This window comes from Cebus imitator, unplaced genomic scaffold (assembly GCF_001604975.1).
Source record: "Cebus imitator isolate Cc_AM_T3 unplaced genomic scaffold, Cebus_imitator-1.0 Scaffold18, whole genome shotgun sequence".
NCBI classification, from domain to species: Eukaryota; Metazoa; Chordata; class Mammalia; order Primates; family Cebidae; genus Cebus; species Cebus imitator.
The window spans coordinates 564,286-575,768 of NW_016107333.1; the positions used below are offsets into that span (position 1 = coordinate 564,286).

Here is an 11,483-nt window from a genome sequence, read left to right on the forward strand (position 1 = left end):
AAAAAAAAAAAAAATCACTAACTCAAACATGGTTTTGTATAAAAATGAATCACATAGTAGAATGTAAGATTCACATCTACTTTTGAGATAAAACACTTCAATGAAGCCCTCGGCTTTGGGCATGCGTGAGGGTCAGCCTCCAAACCCCCAGGGCATACTTTCACTTTGGAGGAAACGCTGGGGCTGCCCTGTCCCCTCCCATCTTCACATTCAGTCTTTTTTATCTATCTGTTTTGTTTTTGTTTTTTTGAGACAAGATCTCCCTCTGTCACCCAGGCTGGGTGCGATCACAGCTCACTGCACCCTCAAACTCCTGGGCTCCAGCAATCCTCCTGCATTGAGAGTGACTGTCCTGTTCCCCACTGAGATGTCCAGCGGGCTCTCAGAAGCAGGACACTAGGACAGGCTCAGGAGTCCAGGTCAACGCAGTGCTGTGTCCAGACTGAAACAGCTGTGCAACATCCCCCTCATCTCATCTACCATCAGGCCCCACCTGGCCGTGTGTGCCTGTTCCCCCTCAGGATGACAACCCGGCCTCACCTTTCTCTGTCCCCAGTGCCTTGCGGCTTTTTGAGAATCCTCAGGGACTTCCAAAGAGTAAGTGATCCCACTACAGCCCCCTGCAGGGGTGCGTGGAGCAGGAGAGCCAAGTGGGGAAGGTCCACGCTGCACAGGGCAGGCAGAGACTCAGCACTGCTGGGTGTTTAGACCCTTTCCTGGATCAGACCAAGAAAACTCTAGACACTGTAGACACAGCTCCCAGCCTCCACCCACTCCCCACTCCAGCTCTGACCCAGGCTTTTCCATTCACAGATTCCAGACTTTCCAGACCGGCAAAGAGCCCAGGGGCCAAGGCTTGGTGAGTGCCTTGGGCAGGGGGTGGCGGCAGGGGTGGGGGGGATCATGCTGGCCTCCAGGGTGGATTGTAGGAGGCTGAGGAAAGCCCCCAGCCACAACCCCTTGGGCCTGCCTAGATAGAGGACAGGCCTACGCTCACCCCAGTACCTTGTCAGATTTCCCCAGCAAGAAGCAGGACATCCATATATAAGGATACTCCTATTGTTGGTGTGCATCTGAGAGAGGGAAGGAGGGAAGGAGGGAAAGCTGGAGGGCGGTGCGGCAGGGGAGCAGGTGTTCCTCCTGGCTAAACCCCTGTAGCTACTTCCTTTCTTCCCCCAGACAAGTTGGGGATAATTAGTGTCCCATGAGGGAACAGAGAGGCAGTTCCCATCCCTAGATTGAGCGTGGGAGGGGGATTCAGAGTCCTCGCCAACTCCACTCCCGATGCACAACCCAGCACCGCCAAAACAGGCCCAAGGACAAGGGGTCGGGTTCCACCACCCCCACCTTATGGGTCCAACCACCCCAGCCTCTGTAAGGAACAAGAGTTCAAAGAAGTAAAACCTCCATCCAAAGAGGCACTTGCTCTGCAGTCAATAGGGTGGACATCATTCTGAAACCCTGACCTTTCTTTGGAGTTCCTGGTTGTTTCTTGTGTTCTCTGGCCCCCTTTCAAGCTGGGCTGGTCCATGACTATTTCTCAGGGACAAGATATGACAATGGGAAGCAGACAAAAAAAAGATTTTCTGCCTGGCTTTTGAGTTTCAGTGCCTGGCTTGGGCACACGACAGATAAGAGCAAAGCTTCCCAGCTACCATCCTTCCCGCCTGGAAAAGGGAAGAGGAGAGGGCTGGTTGGTGGGGTCACTGGGGATAGACTGAAGGAACCAGCCTCTTTGAGGGCGTCTCATCTGTTTCCAGCACCCAGGAGCCCCCTGGAACCATGTCTGGGCTGAGGCTTCTGGGCTCCTCTTCCCCGGGTGCCCCACCAGCCTGCCCCTGCCACATGGCTGTGGCATCTCCTCCTGTGTCTCCCATGATAGACCAGTGAGGGGGCTGCCACCTGTGCCCTGAGTATCCACCTGGGATAGGTTTTTACCTATTGGACTTCCCTCCTGTCTTCACCTTAGGACACCCTTAAGACCCAGTGGAGGCCGGGTGCAGTGGCTCACACCTGTAATCCCAACACTTTGGGAGGCCGAGGTGGGCAGATCACTTGAGGTTAGGAGTTCGAGATCAGCCTGGCCAACATGGTGAAACCCCCTCTCTACTAAAAATACAAAAATTTGCCAGGTGTAGTAGTGCACGCCTGTAATCCCAGCTACTCAGGAGGCTGAGGCAGGAGAATCTCGAACCCAAGAGGCAGAGGTTGCAGTGAGCTGAGATCACACCACTGCACTCCAGCCTGGGCAATAGGGTGAGACTCCATCTAAAAAAAAAAAAAAAAAAAAGACCCAGTGGAGCCCCGATAGGGGGGATAGGGGTACAGAAAGCCCCTCCCTTCTGCCTCAGTGGGACTAGGAGAAACAGCCTGAGATACCCTGCACGCCAAGTCAGGCAAGTGCTGGATAAACCAACCCTGTGTTCAAACGCTGACTTCATGATATGGACTCAGGAGGCCTTGACAAAAGGGGCAGCCAGGCCCACATCCTGCTATTCTGAAGTCTGGCAGAGGCACCCACCTCCCTGCAGAAGAGGTAGACCTAGCGTTATTCATGGCAGGGTCACCAGGGCCAGGGACTGCAGGATGCCAGGAAGGGGCTCAGCTCCTGCCTGGCCTGGGGCATCACTCTGGGTCTCTCTCTCCTGTGCATCCATGAAGGGTTGAGCTGCCTGAGGCCTGGGGCCCCTCCCAGCTCTGCCACCCTGGGCATGAGACCCTGAGATGCTATGTCCCCATCGTGGGGAGTGAAGGGTCCATTGACCAAGTTCCGCCTCAAACTGCAGGGGCTTGTCTCTGGCTGAAGCTCAGCTGACTGATGCTCGCATTTAATCTTGGGGCTTGGAGAAGGGTTCCTGAGCCACCCAGGCTACTCAGGAGGCTGAGGCAGGCAGGGTTCCCACCTTTCTGCTAGGCTGTTCCCCATGACCGTTTTTATAAAGAGTTCGGCTGGGAGCCAGGGAGCTTTTGGAAAGTTTGGGCCAAGCCAAGCTGTACAAACCTGTCTTCCTCCCAGAGCCGAAAGAGGCCAGGTTGTTCCCAGACAAATGTGGAGGCAGGGGTGGGGGTTGGGAAGAAGAAAGGGGGCTATTTTAGGAAGCCTTGCATACTCCAGAGCCCCATACAGCAGCAACGGGTAGGGGGGCATGGCCAGAGGCAGCAGAGGTAGGGACCTGGTACCAGGTGTCTCATGTAGACACACACATGAAACACATGCATACACCCCCAAACACATGTGGGCACAGACACAAGTTACACAGATACATAGGCTTGCAACTATGTATAAGCATGTGCTGATGTGTACAGAAATAGGCACAAGTACATACTAAGTAGTCACACTTGCAGCTGCAGGGACATGCACAAACATGCTCACACAGACACCACCACGTATGTGTACATGCATACATACTTAAAGATGTATACAAAAGATGCAGATTGAGCAATGCCAGGCTAAACCCAGGAGGTTGGGAGACAGCTTGAACTCCCTGACAATCCAACTCCCTGAAACCCAGCACATGTGCGTGTGCACACACACACCCTGGGAGGGAACTGCTTTCTTCAGAGGAACTTTTGGATCCAGGGCAACATGCAATCAAGACCTTGTGCTAGGAAAGAAAGCGCCTTTGTCTGCTGGGACCAGGGCTGCAGGAGCAGCTGCAGCCTCCTCCAGGATAAGAGCCAGGGCAGTTCCTTGCCCTGGGGAGGAAGGTCAGGCCAGGTCCTAGCTCGGGGGGCAGAGTGAGGGAGCTGACGGCTCCAGCAGGACCTGTCACCAATCCCGAGACACTGTGTCCGGCTGGTGGCACAAAGCCAGGAAAGCCTGTTGTCCTCAGGCCTGGCTACCCTGACCTCTAACCCTGGTTTGGCCCTGTCCCCAGAATGGCTGTGGTTCTGACCCCAGCCCTGGTGCTACACTGACCCAGACTGAGACCTGGCTCACCCGGGCTCCATGCCTGCCGTGTGCCTGTGACCTCACTTTTTAGCAGGCTCTGGAATTAGACAGTTGTGAAATTGAATTCTCATTTTGTCACTCTCTGTGATTTTGAGAATGTACTTGACCTTTTTGAGCCCTAAATTTAACCTCCTTTTATACCGAGGCAAATCTTTTTTATTCTTTTTTTTTTGGGAGAGACAGGGTCTCATTTCTCATTCCATCACCCAGGCTGGAGTGGAGTGGCATAACCCTAGATTGCTGTAACCTTGAACTCCTGGGCTCAAGTGATTCTCCCACCTGAGCCTCCCAAGTAACTAGAACTACAGGTGTGCACCACTCACTTGGCTAATTTTTTTTTTTTTTTAATGTATCATAGAGATGGGATCTTGCTGTGTTGCTCAGGCTGGTCTTGAACTCCTGGCCTCAAGCCATCCTCCCAGCTTGGCCTCCCAAAGCACTGGGATTATAGGCATGACCCACCACACCCAGCCCAAATCCTCTTTATTGAGCCTACTGCATACAGCTGCCTTCTCCCTTTGTACACATTATTTTCTGGGCCTAGTGATGCTGTGTTGGTCCTCTCAGCCCCCAGCACCCCCGCCCAGCACCCTCTCCTGCTGCACTAGCCCCAAGGAGGAAAGCAAGACCCAGGCCTGATCTCGAGGGGCTGCCATCTTGGGAGCTCCCCTCCTCCCTTGTGCCCTTTTCTCACCCACTGTGGTCCTGGCTATGTCCCTGAAGCTGCCCATGCCCCTCTGCACTCATCACACTGTGAAGGCCAAAACTTCAGTGAGAACAGCCCCATTTTTCTAACTCATGAAAACAATTTAGCCTTGGGGGACCCTTCAGAGGTAACATAAGCACCATCCCCAGACACTTCCAGAACTAATTTCAGTCCTCCCATTCAACAGATGTTTACTAAAGGCCTACTATGCTAGTCTAGATGCTGGAGATTCCATGGTGAGCAAATAGACAAAACTTCCTGCCCTGAGGCTTACATTCAGGTTCCCCCATGCCACATGCTGCCTGGGAGCCCTTTAGCATCACACGGTCTCCACAGCTGCCCGAGGGCTGCAGCCACTGTGCAAGTGCAGACACACTTCCTCCTTCGCGTTGCCACAAAACTTTGGAATGTTGCTGGTCTCAGTGGCTCACGCCTGTAATCCCAGTGCTTTGGGAGGCTGAGGCAGGCATCTTTTAACTATGATGCAATTATGATAAATTATTACATCATAATTGAATTACATGTAATTATTTCTCTTAAGTTGCATCATAGTTAAGCAACTTGGCTTTATTTTAAATAAAAGCATACTGTTTTAGGAAATAAATCAGCCATGCACAGTGGCTCACGCCTATAATCCTAGCACTTTGGGAAGGTGAGGCAGGAGGATCTCTTGAGGCCAGGAGCTTGAGACAACACAGCAAGGCGACATCTCTACAAAAAAATTAAAAATGAGCCAGACACAGTGGCACACTGTAGTCCCAGCTACTTAGGAGGCTAAGGTGGGAAGACTGCTTGAGCTGGGGAGTTCAAGGCTGCAATGAGCCATGACCGTGCCACTACACTCCAGCGTGGATGACTGAGCAAGACCCTGTCTCAAAAAAATTAAATGGACTGAACCTTAAACTCAGCTACTGTCAGTTCAGTTCCCCTGCTCTGTCGCTCACAGTACAATGCACTTGTTCATGAAATATTAGTTGAATATTTGCTCTTTGCCGAACCTGGAGAGGGGGAAAGGGGGTCCCTGGATTCCCTTGTCAAGAGTGAGCTGGTGAGCAATAAATGATGATGCTGTGTAGGAAGTGCAAATAGACTGATGGGCAGGTTTATAGGAGCCCAAGGGGAGTTCCTTGCGGGCAGCGGGGGCAGATGGATTCAAGACAGTTGTATTTTTTGTGTTTGTTTTTTTTTGAGACAGTTTCATTCTTGTTGCCCAGGCTGGAGTGCAATAGCACAATCTTGGCTCACCACAACCTCCGCCTCCCCGGTTCAAGCAATTCTCCTGCCTCAGCCTCCCAAGTAGCTGGGATTACAGGCATGCAGCACCACACCCATCTAATTTTGTATATTTAATAGACAAGGGTTTCTCCATGTTGGTCAGGCTGGTCTTGAACTCTCGACCTCAGGTGATCTGCCCGCCTCGACCTCCCAAAGTGCTGGTATTATAGGCGTGAGCCACTGTGCCCAGTCAGTTTAAGACAGTTTTGCAGAACACAGGTATTTCAGCTGAGCCTTGAAGGAGCAATTGGATTTTTTTCAGGTAGAGATGAAAGAGAGTGAGCCAAGCAGAAAGACATTTGGAAAAGTCATGGAAACAGGGAAATGCCTGATGTGTGAGGAAGGTAGCAAAAGGTTCAGTGTCCCAGGTGGGGAGGCCAGGCCAGCTGGGGAAGTGACTGGCACGAGCTAAGACTGTGAATGCCAGGGAGAGTGGGGAACCCCTGCCACATGGAGGTCACCCAACCCTGGCCCTGCAGCTGTCCCCCTGAGCTTCCACCCCCATCCTGAAAGCTCTGCTCAGCCCCTCCCCTCCTACCTTCCTCCTGCCCTCAGAAACCCTGGTTTCACTGTGGTCGAATTCCCCTCCATTCTTGGCTAAGGGAAAACCATTATGAGAGGCAGGAATTCTTGTAAGAGCTTTTTCTATATTAAAATTCTTCATCCTCTGTTAAATATTGTCTGTCATTTTTTTTCACAGTTTGACCTTTATTTTATTATGTTTTGATGGAAAGAAGCCTTCCATTATTATGTCATGAAATCAGTTTGTTCATCTGATGTCTCCTTAGGAAGTTGTTCCCTATCCTAAAATTGTGTAAGTGTTCGGATTCTTTTATGGTTTACCTTCTAGCATTTAAATCTTTAAGCCATCTGCGGTTTATTTGGGTTTAAGGTAGAAATCTAACTTTATTTTTTCCAAATTGTTAGCCAGTTGTCCAGGCCCATTTCTTAAGTAATCCATCATTTCTGCCCTGTTTTTTTGTTTTTTGTTTTTTTTTTCAAATTTTCAATTCCCCTGTCTCCTTGATTTTTAAAGTTATACTTGCTATCCAGAAAAAAGAGAAATGAGCAGGAGGGGAATGAGAAGTGTGAAAATGTATGGCTTAGGAAGTAAAAGCCCTCCCCTTTCACCTCCCTGAGGCAGAGGCAATAACTATTAATAGTTTGTTATATATCCTATTATTGTTAGTGTTATGTAATACTTGTTAGGCTTCTCTTAAATGCAGGGATATTCAAAGCAGAAAACCCAAAAGGGATCAAAACCTCTGGAACATATTTTGGCATAAAAATATGTTGGCTTCTCAGGTAAAGGAGGTTGCAGTGAGCTGAGATCATGCCGCTGCATTCCAGCCTGGGCAACAGAGTAAGACTCTGTCTCAAAAAATTTATATACATTAGCCAGTATGGGCAAAAAAAAAAAACCAACCATATATATATACACACACATACACACACACATATATGTGTATATATGTATATGTGCATGTACATATGTATATATGTGTGTACATATGTAAATGTGTGTGGATATATATGTTTGGTTTTTCTTTCTTTTTTTTGAGATGGAGTCTCGCCCTATTGCCCAGGCTGGAGTACAGTGGCATGATCTCAGCTCACTGCAACCACTGCCTCCTGGGTTCAAGCAATCCCCGTGTCTCAGCCTCCCGAGTAGCTGGGACTACAGGCATGTGCCACCACGCCCAGCTACTTTTTATATTTTTAGTAGAGACAGGGTCTCACCATGTTGGCCACGGTAGTCTTGATCTCCTGACCTTGTGATCTACCTGCCTCAGCCTCCCAAAGTACTAGGATTACAGGCATGAGCCACTGCAGCCAGCCCATATGTTGGCTTTAAAAAAAGAATACATATATAAGGGTGAAAAAATAAAACAATAGTAAAAGACACAAAATGAAAAATAAACACTTCCCTTTCACTCACTACTGTCCCACGCCAAGTCCCTCTCCCCAAAGGTAACCACGGGTAAAAATTCCTATTTGTTTTAGTGTGACATGCATTTCTTTGCCACATGCCACATTCTAATCTGGAGATAGGTCTATTGCTCGTGTTTCCATTTTCTGTGCCATTTCCCTCTCTGCTGTGCCGGCGCGAGTACCATACTGCTGAGCGTATTCTAGCGTTACCTGTGTCATAACAGCCAGGAGGGTAAGTCCTGCCTTACTGCTTTTCAAATGCAGAGATGTGGTGACTATTGCACACTTACGTTCAACTTCATATTGCACCCGCTCCCTACCCTTCCAATCTGATTGGAAATTTGTTGGAAGGGCATTGTTTGTATAGATTCATTTGGAGATAATGATTTTATCTCTTTGTGAACATCTCACCCCGTGACTGACTTCAGATTTTGTGACTTTTCGTTTTTTCTTTTTGAGACAGGGTCTTGCTCCTTCACCCAGGCTGGTATGCAGTGCCACAGTCATGGCTCACTGCAACCTTGACCTCCCAGGCTCAAGTGATCCTCCCACCTCGGCCTCTCAATTAGCTGGGACTCCAGATGCATGCCATTAATAACTACTGGTTAATTTTTTTTTATTATTATTTTCAGTAGAGACAGGGCCTCTCTGTGTTGCTCAGGCTATCTCAAACTCCTGGACTCAAGGGATCCTCCTCGGCCTCCCAGTGTGGGGATTACAGGCATGAGCCTGGCCCTTTTTCCTTTGAATTGGAGTGCAAGCCTATAGATTTTAACATGTACACAGGGACAACCGCAGAATCATTCCCCCAGACTTTGTGACTTTTCTTGTTTGGGGTTTTGAACATCTCTCCTTAGAGCATCTCAGTCTTAGTCCATCTGATGTCATAACTGCAGCTGCCTACCAGGAAAAGGGTTGGGAGATTTGGTCTCTGTCTTCCCTCACTAGAGGGTATCAGGTGAAAGACAGTGTGGCCTGCTCAGCAGAGCTCCAGAGAGCAGAACTCAGACCAGTTGGGGGTCACACAGAGGCCGCCTTTGGCTCAATGAATGGAAGAATGTTCTATCCGTCGGAGCGGCAGGGCCATGGAACGAGCCGCTGGGGGAGGTGGTGAGCTCCCCACCTTGGCTCTTTTCCAGCGTTCCAGGGAAAATGCAGCCTGTGCTGCCCTGGGGCGTCCGCGTTGCTGAGAGGAGTAGGGGAGGATGCTTGGTTACTCGGCCCTTGGTGCCTCCACTCTGCCCAAGGGGAAAGACTCAAGGCTTTCCGAGCCCCACGCTGTGCGACTTACTTCATTTCATTTTGCACAATGACCTCTGTGGGCAGAATGGCGTTATTCTATTTTCCATTCAAAGACAGGGAGGCCAAGGGACTTCTTCAGGGACTTCATCCAACTAGGCCTGCTGCAACCAGATTCCAAAGCGGACCCTCCTCAAGCTGCCTGTCTATGATTGTCCCCTAAGAACCCCTGCTGAGAATCAGGGCTGAAAAAATGGAAGAGGGAACACCCTCCCTGCCTTTCAGTCCGGGAACAGCTGCAGGGCAGGTGAGTGGCCCAGTGGGCAGCAGGAGGCACCCTGGCTCCTCTCCCATCCCCGGTTCTGCACGTCCGTCCCTCTCTCCCCCGGGCAGCTCTCAGCTTGGCTCACTGTATCCTCAGGGGGCCAATGGGCTTCTTGATTCCAGGCTGCACATCTGGAAGTTGATGCTATTAAAACAAACCCCATTATATAACAAACGGACATCTGGAATCCGTTAGCACTGAGTTTTTAGAAAAAGAAATTGTTTTGGATGTGCTCTCTCCTAAGAATGTGGCAAAGCGCCCTCACCCTGGCTGTCCAGGAACCCAGGGACCCAGGGGCCTCTCCTGGGCCCACTTCTCAAGGTATCTCAGGCCAGGCCAGAGGTGGGCTGGGGCAGAGGCAGAGACAGACTCTCTCTGGACCACACAGGCAACTTCACTGTCTACCACTGGCTCCATCTTCGGAAGGCTCCTTTCCGATTTTCTGTAAATATTCATTCAGCAAATGCTTGTGTGCCTACTATGTGCTGCCAACTGCATATCATTCATATGGCTACTCCCAGCATCTCCACTGAACCTAAGCACCTCAACATGACTTAAGAAAAAACATCAGCCAGGTGCGGTGGCTCACACCTGTAATCCCAGCACTTTGGGATGCCAAGGGGAGTGGATCACCTGAGGTCAGGAGTTCGAGACCAGCCTGATCAACATGGTGAAACCTCATCTCTACTAAAAATACAAAAATTAGCTGGGCATGATGGTGGGTACCTATAATCCCAACTACTCAGGAGGCTGAGGCAGGAGAATCTCTTGAACCCAGGAGGTGGAGGTTGCAGTGATCCGAGATTGTGCCATTGCACTCCAGCCTGGGTGACAGAGCGAGTCTCGGTCTCAGAAATAAATAAATTAATTAATTAATTAAGAAAAAAAAGGAAGAAAAAATATCATGGACTGCCCTGGATTCTAAACAGCAACACCTAAACAGCTCTGAGCCTCAGTTTCCTCAAACACAGAGCCTGAACACCTTAGCTAGTCCCTAGAACTCCCTGGCACCCTCAGGCATCTTTCTGAATTGTCTCCCTATTCTTTCTTCCTGGGTACATTGGTGGGGGACACTAGGACAAATGACTTGGGCATAGGGTGGTGGCAATCTTGATCTAGCAATGTTCCCTTTTATGAGAAAAATGTCTAGCTAATATTTTCAAATGGAAATTTTACCCCCCCCAACATTTTATGATGAAAAATTTCAAACGTACAGAAAAGTTGAAAGAACTATACAATAAGGCCAGGCACCATGGCTCATGTCCATAATCCAAGCACTTTGGGAGGCTGAGAAAGGCTGATCACTTGAGTTCAGGAGTTCGAGACCAGCCTCCGCAACATGGTGAGACCCAATTCTTACTTTAAAAAATACAAAAATTAGCTGAGTATGGTGGCACATGCCTATAGTCCCAGCTACTCTTGAGGCTGAGGTGAGAGGATCACTTGATCCCAGGAGGCAGAGGTTGCAGTGAGCTGAGTGACCCAGACTATCCTCCAGTCTGGGCAACACAGCAAGACTCTTGTCTCAAAAAAAAGAAAAGAAAAGAAAGGGCTAGGCGAGATGGCTCATGCCTGTTAATCCCAACACTTTGGGAGGCCGAGGCAGGTAGATCACTTGAGGCCAGGAGTTTGAGACCAGCCTGGCCAACATGGCAAAACCCTGTCTCTATTAAAAAATTCAAAAATTAGCCAGGTGTGGTGGTGGGCAACCGTAATCCCAGCTACTTGGGAGCCTGAGGCTGGAGAATCACTTGAACCCGGGAGAGGGAGCTTGCAGTGAGCCGAAATCACGCCACTGGACTCCAGCCTGGGCAACAAAGCAAGACTCCGTCTCAGAAAAAAAGAATTGTACAGTGAATCCACCATCTAGATTCTGCAATTGTTGGTAGGTTGCTATATTTGCATTTTGAAATACCTATCCATCTGTTCACCCAGCCATCAATTTAAAAGCTATATGCAGACATCAGTATACTTTATCCCTTAACATTATGCATGCATATGATTAACTACAGTTCGATATTTGTTTCTGGTCTCTTTTTTTTTTTTTTTTTTTT

General features: G+C 49.4%; 1 long non-coding RNA gene across 1 annotated transcript in view; it reads right to left on the reverse strand.

Annotated features, from left to right (window-relative positions):
* The window catches only part of LOC119468592, a 15,730-nt gene that overhangs the window by 672 nt on the left and 3,575 nt on the right, over positions 1–11,483 (reverse strand). The window contains exon 3 of the long non-coding RNA XR_005197291.1: positions 9,973–9,982. This is a non-coding gene — a long non-coding RNA (uncharacterized LOC119468592). The remainder of the gene's footprint in view (positions 1–9,972; positions 9,983–11,483) is intronic.